Consider the following 14,333-nt stretch of genomic DNA (forward strand, 5'->3'; position numbering starts at 1 on the left):
AAGCGTTTATGGCTGTATGGGGCTGTTAAGTCTGACGTAACACCCTTTCAAAATACGATTTTGGGGTCCAAATGCTCCATTGAAAAACAACAGCCAAACCTGTAAACAATAAGGATCAGTTCTTTCTATCTATCTAAATATAAGGCTTGGACCGGCTTGGTCCCAGATATCGTATTTTGAAAGGGCGTTATGTCACAACTTCCCAGTCAGATAGAAAGGAACTGCCATATCTGGTCTGTTTAAAATATCAAGGTGCAAACAGAAAAAAGAATACAGTACTATATAGAAAATAAAAGAACATTGCAATTTTTTTCTTCCAAACCTTAAGAAGACATTCATCTGTCAGCAGAGATGTCAAAGGTCAAACTAAATTAGTCTATAATTTCATTGCCAGTGCATCAAACAAACCAGAAAAAATGCATTTGACTCTACAATTTAATCAATCCACTTACCATCTAGGTGTCCTTTTGGGAACCACACTTAATTGACACTATTTGTGTAGGAATACAAAATAAGCAGTGGCATAGATTGCCTTAAAGCTCTCTTAGTGGGACATGCATAATTATGGAAACACAGACACAGATGCTCTGGGCAATATGATGGCATCAGAAGGCTCACTTTATTTAATGCAGGCACATCATTTGTCCTATGGGAGCTTTATCCTAATACAGGAGCTTATTGCAGATTTAGTTAGATAGTAATTCATGTCATCACTCACATTAAGGACACTGCCAGAACTGATACTGCATTAAAATGTATAGGACATGTATAAAGGTTATGAGTTGTATATTCAGTTTGTTGCCAAAAGGATGAAGGACATGAAGATAAAGATATGTTTTTATTAAGATATAAACTTGCTTTTTCTGTATTCATTTTGATCAAAAACGTTTATGAACATTGTCAGCAAAGACTAATTTGCACACCCACAGTTTAACATCCAATTAGTATATAGTTCTCCTCAGTATACTAAAAAAGAAGGCCATTTGATTCACTCATGTACATCTTCTTGGAATGGTGTATTGTCAAAGGCTTGACAGACTACACTTGGTTAGCTCTCCAGGGTAAGAGAATACCACTACTGCCTATGATATCAGATATAAAGTAAAAAGCTGCTGTTCTGAATTGAAATGGTTATTGGTGAGCATTGGATCATTACTTTACGTTAGATGAAAGGAAGGGGGATTTTGACTGGAACTCATATCTCAAGAGACAACGTAAGGTCATGGCAGCAACATGGTTGTAGGATCATGGATCATGTGTATAAAGAGCACATCTGTAACACTGACTGACCTCTAATTTAATGACAGAGTAGACTGGCAGATTGCCTGAAGAAAAAGTCATAATTCCAACTTGACAAAATGTAATACAAACATGATGTCCAGCAGTGAAAAATAAATATTAAAATGGGTATAAATTTAGCACATTTTGTATATTTGTTATTTTTTTGTGGATTGATATCAACATAGAGCAGGGCTATTCATTTAATTTGGAATTGGGGCCAGGTGACGAAAATGATCCAAAATGAGGGGCCGGAAAAATCTGAGCATCATATATGGATATTGTAAAACAATGCAGTGGCATAGGAGTGCATATATTGTCTTTATTTTAGCAATATTAATAGTAGTCATGACCTGCATTTATCTGATTACCTCAGTTACTATTTACTTTGCCAGGCTTACAAGCACATATGAAACATTAGTTTATTTATCAAAAACTGGACTGACAAAAATTAATGTAACATAAGTGCACAGTAGCATGATTTTTCTGAAAATGCCTTATCAACTTTACTCTTTACAAACAGATATGGCTGCAGAGTAAACACGGGCTTCACAGTGACGGAAACAAAAACTTCTCTGTCCATTCTCTGGTGAACTGACTGTTTTCTGTGTCAACCTTTCATTTTTTCAGGTAGAAAGAGACATTGCGGTGGTGATTTAACTGAAGATTTAACCAGACTGAAACAATTGAGAACTTCAGAAACCCACGAAGAAGAGCGTAGCGGGAGCGTGCGTAGCGTTGTGGCCACGCACCTACAGGGAGCGCATGGAACAAGTCTCCCAGCATTTGAGATGGTAGCGCTGAGATGGATACGAGAAAGGACAGTTACAATTACTTTTTCACACAGGCTTCTACTCAAAGGGCCAGTAAATATTCCCTCGCCGGCCGGATCTGGTCCGGGGGCTGCCAATTGAATATCCCTGACATAGTGGGACTGCAGTCTGACATCAACACAGGGCAAACAAGGATCACAAAAGTTCACTTGCCAATATCAAAATAATGAGAATGCATCAAAAGGAATGATGATAAGAAACAATATGCCAGATGACACATTTTAAGTAATACATCATATCAAAACTATCTGGAAAGAAGCCAGAACTTTTATCAATGTACTTCAGCAAAGATGGCGGGACTTATGTGGCAATATGCAGTTTATTTGAATCAGTCATTCTGAAACTTGTGAAGGGGTTTGAGCCTTTGATTTCAATGCGTGAAAATACAAACTTCACTGCGTGAAACTACAAACATAGCATGAAAACTGTCACTGCCTGTATGCTCAGTTTTGACCATACTTTTCTGACACGGTCAAATGGGATTGGTGTGACCTGACAAGCTTACAAACCAGGAAAACAGGAATGCTGTGAGTGAGAGTCAGGGAGCCGACAAAAATGGTATGCTTACAATGCAATGAATGCAATGGCCTGCATGAATATAGTATAGATAGGTTGTAGTGCAGTGAGTAGCAAAACTACCTCTTAAGCAGCAAAGATTCTCTAACATAGCAAAGTTCTAATCTGAATTAGATTATTAGACCTATATTGCACCTTTTTGCAGTCATTTCTATCACTTTGAGCAGCAACTTATACCAAGCAGCCTCAGTGCTTTGCCTGTGTCTACAAAGGATACGTTGAGGCACAGTAATCTTAACTATATTTTGCTGTCATTTACATTTGCATTTCTCTCTTGGGCTGGCTGCGCAGCTAGAGCTGCTGGATCGATTCAGCAGTCTGTGACCTAGTAAATATCAATACTAATATCAGCTGCTCTGTTTCAATATTGTATGGCTTAAAAACATCAAAACATTGCCTTGTTCTGATTAGAGAACATCCGCTAGCCACTGGGAAAATTTTTACAGCGTAATCACTGAAACATTACCGCACTGTGCTGTCCATCTCAGCCGGGAACGTTGAAATGTCTGGCTGAGTCGAGGTATAAAAGAGAAGTTGTATATGTGTATATACATAATACTGATACTCTTTTAACACACACTGCATATCATGCCACCACTAAATTTCCTCTTGCTGCCTCGTATGTATGCTTTTCCATTGTCTCTGCAGTGCAGTGCATTCCCCCCATATATTCTTAATCGTGTAGTATTCAAATCAGCATTTGAGTCAGTGTACTCTTGGTTATCATATCTTTTATATACTGTAAAAAGTATACAACTACATATACAGCTCCCAACAATGCATAACCATGTTTACGGCTTGCATGATACAAAATGTATAGCATCTCTCCCAAATACAGTAGATATTTAATTAAGAATAACTGCCATTAAGTCTGATATTTGCACAAACAGACCCTCAGCATAAACATCTAACTGGCTTTTTCTCCCTCTCCATCTGTGTGACAGTTCAATTTCCTGTGCAAAGCTTTAATTTGGAGCATCCGCTATATACTGTATCTGGAATTTAGATCTTACGAGGTCACCCAGGCATACAGCAGAAAGGGCCATAACTCAGATATTCATCTGCAATGTGATTTCTTATTTTACCCCTTTGCCATTGCAAACTCAGAGCAGAACAAAGCTTATTTGCAGGGGGTCACTTTTATCTGCAGTCTCTTAAAACAGCCAGTGGGCATGTAGTTTTGACAGTGGCTGGTCAGAGCTGACACACGAGGTCAGAGTGATTACACTAAAACGCCTAGCGTAAGGAACCTCGTCCTAAAATGCTGTCAGTCCCACTGGACCACTTCTTATTCACTAAGAAGAGAGTAATCTGTGTTGCAATGATTAACAAATGAAATACTTCAACAGTATTGAGAAGCAAAAACATGAAGTGCAAATATTGCACTCAATCAAAATCAGTTACATCAACCAATAAAGCTGGAAAACAAATTGCTGTGCATCACAGACATGTATGCGCACGCATCATACACGTGTATCCACATACACACACTCTGAAAAAGAACTAGTGTTGTATTGACTGAGGAATGCTCTTAAAGTAATTGCCTAAGGTCAATCTAGCCAAATAAACTGTTTTTCTTGCTTCATTAAAGAAAATCACAACTTCTCCCTTCTTCATTAAATGTGAGTTATTGACTCACTCCCATGACATTTTGATATAAAAGAAAGTCCCACAGATTTTAGATAAACTGATTGTTTGCTGCCCTTTGTCTTGTAAAAAATGTCTTCATCTGACTCATCCATTTTTCCACTGAAAAACCATCCTCTTTGAAAATCCTCTGAAAATAAATGCATTTATTTAGGAGGATGGATGGATATGGTTCATGGCTTGTTATATATATATCTTTTAGATCTGTAATGAGTAGCAGCTGTACAAGTATTTTTATTTTGTGTTGTATAAGTCATATTAGTGGAACATAATTATCATTAACTGAACGACCTTTTAATTCTGATTTACACATGCTCAAAAGAGAAAAAAATAATATTGACCTAAAAACACAATCAACTGCTTTCCTGGCAACAAGTGATTTCCACCAATAAATAAAAAATGAATATGGAGACCTAACCTGACCCTAACCTTATTCGATCAAAAGAAATAATTTGTCTGCTCTTGTTATAAAAACTTAAACAAAACTCATGGGGATGACACATTCAACCACACAAGCCTTCTACTAGAGTAGTTTTGAGCACTTGCAAATTGTATTTGTGTGGCAGCTGTGTGTTGGCCTGGCATACTCTGTGTTGCTCTGTAGTTTCCCGCTGTGAGTGCCGGCCTGAAGTTGGTCCTACATAAAGATAGTTCCAGGCAGACACACAGCTGACAACCTCGCAGGTGAATGCGGCGGATACAGACTCAGACAATTGCTCCGCTGATGGCTGTGGACTTGTATTGGTTGCACCGACAGCCACATGTTCCAGATAGGGGCTGTGGCTGTGAGGCTGGTACAAGTCTGCAGGAATGCGAAAGGTCTGTCTGAACTACTATCCCGGATGGTGGAGAGTGGCGCGCAGTGTATTCCTCTAAGATGAATGACATGCTGTAAAGTAAGGCTGAACAATACATTGTTTTGTTTTTTAAATCGTCATTATATCAACATCGTGGAAGACACTCTGGTATTTTTTTTAGTCAAGTTGAGAATCAGTAGAAAAATACAACTTTTAGCGTTCAGTTCAATTTTTTCAGTGAAATAATGTTGGAAATAATTTCCTGTCAGTTTTTTGTAATTCAACAAGCAATCTGTCATATTTAGCCATATGCTGGAAGCAGCAGTAAGGCAGAACTGGGTACACTTTAAAGCTGAAATCTGTAACTTTCTATGAAAAATATGTTGTGCTTAAACTGTCACTATATCCTCACAGCACAATGAGACAGAGGATCTGTAAAAGTAATGTATCTTTACCTCCACCTTCTGCTCCCTGTCTGCTCCCAGAGCCTTCTCTGTGTGTTCCTGATGACATCTGCGAGATTCCTCCGTACCTGGCCTACATCAACCAGTCAGAGCGGAGGAGTCTCTCACGCATTGTCAATGACTACTCAGAACTCTGATCCAACTGTGAAACTAGTTAGCACTGATCCAATATGAACCAAGAGTATGTGGCTGTATAGCCTATTTCTTGCATAAAGTATTTTCAGAAACATATTAGTGTGCTGTTTTTTTAGCTGTAAAATGAGACTGTGACCAAGTCGAGGCAAAATTGAGCACTGCCCACCAGCCGGACTAGAATTTACAACATTTGAGTCATTATGTTATTTCAGAGTAATTGATTGAAGTTAAGCCAATTAAGAATGTAAGGAGAGCCAGGCAATTAGTGATTTGAATGCTTTGTCCAAAGCCTGAAATCAAACTGCTTAATCATTACACAGATCCTCACCAAGAAATAGCAGATTTAGACAAAATGTCTACTCCTGTGGTAGCAGTGAAAACCAAGCCTGTTTGCAGTACATTGTGTAATACAATGTAATTTGAGTTTAATACAATTATGCCCCAGATGAGAAGGTTTCTGTTTTAGAAGATGTTATGCAAGCTGAGCCTCTGTTTTCCAGAGAGCACCTCTGTTGAATCTGGTTGCTCAGCGACCCAATTTGAAAACATGGCCTTTTACAACACCATCATTTATATATAACTGTGCTAGCATCCCTGACATAACCCAGTGTTGGTATTAGCATTAAGCCATATCCGGCCCCTGTGATGAAAGCAGATGTGTACACATTAGTGGTAGCATCCCTTTAGGAGATCTCATTAAATTGCTGGATCACAGCAGTGTCCAATCAACGGTATCCACAGATAATCCAGAGAACTATATCTTGATTATCTCAGTGGGGGCTGCATATAGAGTCCTTCTTTTGGCTTTACGCTCTAAATGTTTCCACGCCTGTTGAAACACAGGGAGAGCACAATAGAAAGCCTTATCTTGGGTCTCAATAGCATATTTTGAAGGAACACTGATTATAATCAAGCAAGGTCAAGAGCTTAATGGTGAGCTCATCAGAACCACACACGGTGATCTTGTGAATTGACATCAATAAACTGTAGACTATTCTTTCGCTTTCAACCCAAATAATAATCAAAAAGGAAAATATCTGCAGTTTGGACATAAAGAAAAAAGACAAAGAAGGTTTTAAGATGCTGGTGGTGCATCTGGGACCAGTGCACCTACCCTGCCGTGACACTATCACCAGAGTCGATCTACAATATGCTGATTCTATCATAATAAAGAAAATTGGCTCAATCCCCGAGGAGAGGGGCCCTAATAGAAAATAATTCTGCCCTTGAAACACTCTGGGCCTGGCTTTGATTAGATGATGCTATCTTTGTTTAGACTTGAGCATCTGGGACAGGACCATGTGTTCATATATTTAATTAAAATACCATTGCCTGCACTGACAAAGGGTACTTATCTCATCAAAAGTGTTCACCCTGGATTTTTTTTCTTAATTCAAAAGATTATCTTTGTTGATTGGCCATAGAGGTGGGATAGATGGGGGCAATGGTATGGAATCTATTGGCTTGTCAGAATACTGGCTCATCTGCTGTCCACCTTGACTGCAAGCCAGACATCATCACTGCATGCCATCTGGCTCAGAGACAGAACTATTTTACCTTTATCACCACATTTTTATCATTCATCTAGAGGTGTGTGTGTGTATGTGTATGTGTATGTGTGAGAGAGAGAGCATAATTACATTGTCATTATGGTTGTCACAACCTTGCGACAACGACATTTATATCTGTGACCCACCAAAAATGACCTTTGTTTGCTTCAAGCCTCAGTTATTTCTGATACGCTTTTATAATACTATGCTAACACACTTGGGCCAAAAATATAATATGGTTATATTACTTTCTAAGTGTAGCTGTAACTATTGATTATTTTAGGATTAATCTGCCTATTATTATTTGCTCAATTTGTAGATTGATTAAATGATCTATAAAATGTCATAAAATAGTAGATAATGCATCTTATAATTTCCCAGAGGCCAAGGAGATGTATTCAATTGTCTTGCGTTATTCTACCACTAGTCCAAAGCCAAAGGAAAAGGCATAAGATCCTCACATTCGAGAAGCTAGATGCATAGCATTTTTGCTTTGAAAATGATTAGATAAATCTATTTCTTAGTAGGATTTGAAGTGATTGAGTGTGTTCTGACTGTAGGGTTAATGTCCGACTCGGAAAAACAAACATATCAAGATATATTTTCTGATAGATATTGGTTTCTCCTTTTGTAGATAACTGAATGAATCAATAACATCACTTGGCAACATTTTTTGAATATTAAATTGTTGTGTGGTTTCTGAAAGATTTGTTCTAAATTTGAAAACAACATGCAACACAGTTCATTTCATGTTGACTGAACCTATCTCCAATGCAATGAAAATCCCTATGATCTAATTTTTCAAGGTTAACATGCTGCAGCATCTAAACTCATGTCCAGACTTACTGTAAACAAGACTCCAGCTGAACTGACTTAAGAGCTTTCATACCATAAAAAGAATTGAGTAACAGGTGAACTACATCACGCTGCAGTCATCTTTCTGGTTATGTATACAGTAGCACACTCCACCCTGTGACTTGCAGTGAGAGTAAAATTCCCTGGACAGCAATTACCACTTTCCAGGGTAGCATGCTCCTTCTCCTGTGGCCTGTGCACTAAAAATTATCCTCTAAATTAACTCACAGAGGATCCTTGTGAATGTCACGTAACCTGTATGCCCATGGCACAAGGGGTCTGTTTGCTTCTCCCGAGTGAGTAAGTGTTGTGATACTGTCAGGCATTAAAGGGGTACAAGGGGTTTCACTGCTTATCCCTTCTGTCATAAAACAAGGCTGTGATGGGAAATGATGAAGTCTATTTATGAGGCAGAAAACATGAGGGGGGAACTGGGAGTAAGTTTAAGATACAAAGCAATGCAGGGGGGGGTATGCAGAATAATTTGTAAGGATGATATTCATGTGATTTATGTAAATATACAACTGCACGGGATAGACAAAATAGCAACCAGTTAATGAAACAAACTTCAGTGACTAAACCACTACCCCAAACTACGCTAAAAACACATATTAGGCGGCATGCTAATTAGGACTACTTGTCAGCCACTGTTCATTTTGTTGGAGCATTTATCAATAAGACTATTGCCAGGAAACTAAGTGGTAAAAAACAACAACTATTGATTCACCTTGGCGTAATTGCTCATAGCAAAAAGTCCAAAACATAGTTCCAGCACCTCATTTTCAAAGCAGTTTGTTTTTGATTTTCCCCCTTAATCTTTGGAGTGTTTCCTGTGGTGCTAAATTAATCATTTTACGGCAATTAAAAAAAAAATTGATTTGGCCACACGTGACTTGGTCCTTTTTCAGATGTGTGTTAGTTGCCTCATGACATTTTGACTCACAAGTCTAAGGGCTGATAAACAACTGCCAATGCAATACCATGTAGTAAGCAGCTGTACTCATAATTGTAATGAGATTACTTGAGAATTCATCAGTGGTGGAAGAAGTACTTCTTCTTTTACTTCAGTAAAAATAGCAATGCCACACTGTGGAAATACTGTTACAAGGAAAAGTCCCAAATTCAAAATGTTACTTGAGTAAAATGACTAGTAAGTAATAGAATGAAGGTGTACTTAAAGTACAAAAAGTAAAAGTACTGACTTGTGGAACGGCCTGCCGGAGAACCTCAGGCCGCAGAGAATGTTGATGTTTTTAAAAAGAGGCTCAAGAACCACCTTTTCAATCAGGCTTTTAACTCACTCGTTGACTCCTTTTATGCTTCTTATATTTTTTATTATTATTTTTAGCTTCTATACCTTTTTATCTTATTTTACTGTTTTAGCCCCTCAGTTTTCCAGTGTTTCCTCCACTGATGGGGGTGCTGTCCTGTGAACGGCCCTGGCCCGGGTGGCTTGAGAGCTCTGCATTGTGGTGTGGAGCCTCCTGTCTGCCTGAGCTGGGGGGTCCCTGTGGCGGCGCCCCCTGTAGCCATGGACCAAGAATCCTCTCGGTGTGTAGATTCCAAAGGTAGATTCTTCAACAGCTGGTGTTGGTGTGTGGGTGTGTGTATGTCTTTGTGTATATTTGTGGGGGTGGAAGGTTTGGGTTTTCATGGTGTTTCTTTGTTGTTTCGTTTTTGTTTCGTTTTTGTTTTGCTTTTATTTTCTGTAAGGCACTTTGTGCTACTGTCAAAGTATGAAAAGTGCCACATAAATAAAGAGTGATTGATTGATTATGCAGAATGGCCCATTTCAGAATATTTTATTGTCAGATTATAACAATTGCTTGGTTAATTTAAATATCACTCTAATGTGACAGCTGATAAAGGTGGGACAACTAGTATTTCCTTTTTATACAGCTGTGTAGCTTAATCTATAACAATATGTTATTTAATTTGTTGATCATATTGTGTTTTATATTTCTCAGTCTGTAAAGTAACTAAAGTTAGCAAATAAGTGGAAGTATAAAGTATGCTACTTTATACTTGCTTACCTTATATTATGAATGTAAAAACTCAAGTAAGTGCAAGTACCTCACAATTGTACATGAGTACAGTACTTGAGTAAATGTACTTAGTTAAATTACACCACTGGAATTCATTAGCTGTTAAATATATATATATATATTTCACAGCAGGCATTTTCACTCATACTGCAGAAGAAGCACAGGTGAAATTGATAAAGTTAATTATGTCGCAGTTAGCTATTCTTGTGAGCCAGCATGTACGATACCAGTAGCCTACCTCCCTAAGAGGAATGCAACCATCATTAATATTATTAAATAAATTAATTCAGTACAATAATAATGATAATAATAATAATAATAATAATAATTCATTCATTCATCTTCAACCGCTTATCCCGGGGTCGCGGGGGTGCTGGAGCCGAGCCCAGCTGACATCGGGCGTGTCAATTAGTCAATTACAAGCAAAAACATTGTAAACCTGAGTCATGACAAAAACTAGAATGGGCTGTTTAGCCTACTCAGTTCACATTGTATCAAATTCATCTTCAACCTTGAATCCTCTTGATTGCCCCCTTGAAGTCATAAATGTCTAACGTTATATGAAGCATAAACCTCACCTGTGTGTCCTGTGGTATGTTTTAAGGAGCAGCTTGTAAAACTTACTCAGCTACTGTAATGTTACTTGTTCCCCTTTTGGGACCTAAGTAACATTTTCTCTGGAAGGTAACCACTGTTTTCAGCGAGCCATCTTTAATGACGTTTTTTGGTCCACTGGACAGGCGCTGTTTCATCCTTCTATCCCATTTTAAAAGTCTCAAAACGCTTTCAACTTATGTTATTTCCTCCGCTGCAAAACAAGTTACCTGCCACAACTTTGGTGGGTTAAACGTGCCACCTTCGGAGCAGACTAACTCGAGCAGAAGAGTTTGACAGGTTGGATTGAAACGTTAAACCTGCCTAGTAACACACATTTAGGCTATAGACAACCCACAATGCAACACTTTCTCAAACAGGGGCGCCTACATCAAGTTTGGTATTCACAAAATCGAATGACTTACTCACGTTATTGATATTGAACTTTTCGAAATATTCAATTTATTTGTAAAATAAGAAATCAACAATGAACAGATTGTATAGCCTATAATAGTAATACTATTAGAGATAGCTTTATGCTATATTCTTTATTTTTAAGATTGTTGACTGAAATTACTTGAATCTGAAACCTGGGCTACCCCCGCCCTGAATTGCTTCCAGCATTATGATCCCTCTGACAATAGGCTCTATGGTCATGTCCTCTTTTTTGTTCTTATAGCCTACATGTATATATGTTATGTGGTTGGTTTAACCTCAGCTGAGATCAGGGGGGGAACCTTGCTGGGAGTCATATAAGGCCAGCAAAGTCCAAAAATTATAAATGTGCAGTTTGTTGCCACTAGAAAGGGAGGGAAACAGTCTACCAACTATGCCAACACAGTCCTGAGAGGATGTCTAATCAGCCAAAAATTATGAATGCCCCTGAAAATGTGTTTTAAAAAAAAGTTTTATCTTAACTATTTATCTGTACTGTATTATTAAAGTATGGAGAACGATACATCGTTAAACATTTTTTGTTAAGGGTTTAACACTAAGGTGGCATGGTGCTGTGGTGGTTAGCACTATCACCTCACAGCAAGAGGGTTCGAACCCCGGCTGGGGCCCTTCTGTGTGGAGTTTGCATGTTCTCCCCGTGTCTGCGTGGGTTTTCTCCAGGTTCTCCCCACAGTCCAAAGACATGCAGGTGTTAGGTTAATTGATGACTCTAAATTGCCCGTAGGTTTGAATGTGAGTGTGAATGGTTATCTGTCTCTGTTTGTCTTTGTTTGTCAGCTGGGATTGGCTCCAGCCCCCCCGCCACCCCTTTAACAGACAAGCCGTTAAAGATGGATGGATGGATGGTTTATACTAAAAAACCTCCAAATCCTACATCTCCTTTGGTGCACAGACATATTCAGACTTATCCAGCTGAGCCTCGCCCACGTCAAACCATTCACAAATGCCCACGCTAAACAAAAAATAAAGACATCTCTTGTGTGAAATAAGTAAAACTGTAGGCAGGGAATGTTGTGTCCATGTAGGAAAATAGGTTTTTAGGTCCTTCCAACTCAGCTGTGTTGGTTGGCCAAAGCCCTACAGGGCCTTTAAGATGATAATGTATTTATATGCTCGATAATAATGTTAGTGTCACCAGGTTCTGTGACCTTCCTTTTTTACCTGGAACATTCAGTTGCAGTACTGACCGAGCTTTAATATCTGAAGTACGACCACAGCCCAAAGTCTTGGACACTTTGGCCCCCAAAGTGGCACACATTGACAACCCCCCCTTCCCCCCCTTCTTAAATCAATGTTATCTTGACTAAAAGAGCCAGAGAGGTATCTTCTGTTATGTGCTAAGGCTGTCAAGTTGTCCCAATACACAAAGCTGGAGATGACATTGATTCACCTTTCATTTGGAATTCTGCCAGACAGTCGGCCATTGATTTTTCACTAGAGGGCAAGATATGAAAAATGTGCAATTTTTTATGTCACATCTAAGCTATACTCATACACTGTCGTTCATGTGACATGCAGGTGTTTCTCTGGCTACCTGCTCTATTTTACTTACATATACATATACACACAGACTCACACACAGTGAACACACATATTCACAGCAGCTCACAACCACATGTGTAGACAGACACCAATGGCAGACAACAGATTTCCAATACCATCTCCTCGACAAGTCAGCTCACAAATGGACACTCATCCTTATCAGCATATCCAGAGAGCCTCTACTCCATTTTACTTCCTGTTAAATTGTTCATATTTCCTGTGCAATCGAGTAAAGTCATCATACAAGGCAGGAAAGTAATGTAAACTAGTGTTGAAATTGCAAAATATCACATGATTAAATTGACTATAGCTGTAACATCATTGCTGGGAAAAGGTCCCAGTAATGTTAACAGCCATAACATTGTGTCATTATGAAAGCTGCAGTATGTGCCAGTGTAAACATATCAGATTACACTGATTTTACAAAGCAAAGTAAATCGGATGACTTAAATATTTACTTACATTAAAGATCAAATCATATAAATCAGTCATGGATTAGAAGATAGTAGGATTGAAGATTGGTAGAGTGCTGGAGCAGGGCAATTGCCCTTTACTGTCAGCAACAAGTATATCTTAAGTCACATGGATTGTGGAATGAAACGGCTTGCCAGCGAGCTTCCTCTGGGACTTCCTAACTTGTAGTTCTTTCTATCATAAGCGTATGCTCCATTGTCTGTATTAAAAGTGTAAATAGAGGTAGGTGTTTAAAATATTTATAGAGACTGTGAAATATACACACCATTAAAGACGGTTGTGAGTACCTATTATATCACTGAATCGCTAAAAGAACATCATATATGATTTGTTCCAAAAAAGCACAAATACTGTATATTGACTGATTGTTTTGGGATTTGAAAAGAGTATTGGGCACATGTCAACATTTACTTTGTGGACGGGGAAGTAAGCAGAAAACCTCTAGCAATTAAGTTTTTCATTCTATAGTCAGTAAAATCAATATACACTTGTGCTAGTCAGACAATATTCTCACTCGAGTAAACAGCATGAATTAAGGATACTGCTTGACTTCAAAATATCATACATTTTTGTGTCTCTTTATGTGCCAGTATACATATGTATAATTATAAGTAAGGGAGGTGAGCACTACTCATTCACTTTGGCATTTTGTGCCATGCAAGCATGTTCCTGGGCACCGTCAGGGGCGGGGGTGGCTTATGAGGTTGCGTCACCACTCATTAATGAAGTGGATAGGGGCCTGAGTCACATCTCCAGCACATTTCATGAACTCCCCCCAGTTTGCAAATGATGCAGAGCTCATTCAGTCCACCTAAGTCATATCTCTTAGTGAAGATCCATGCTTAAGCATATGAGTAAGAGAAAGAAGCCCCTATCACTATCCCCACCCCCTTTCAAATCCATCGATCCATCTTCAACCACTTGTCAGCCGCTGGGCGCTAGAGTCAATCCCAGCTGACATCGGGCGTGAGGCGGGGTACACCCTGGACATGATGCCAGTCTATCGCAGGGCACATAGAGACAAACAGAGACAACCATTCACACTCACGGGCAATTTAGAGTCATCAATTAACCTAACACCTGCATG

The sequence above is a fragment of the Echiichthys vipera genome (genome assembly GCF_963691815.1).
Source record: "Echiichthys vipera genome assembly, chromosome: 22".
Lineage (NCBI taxonomy): Eukaryota > Metazoa > Chordata > Actinopteri > Perciformes > Trachinidae > Echiichthys > Echiichthys vipera.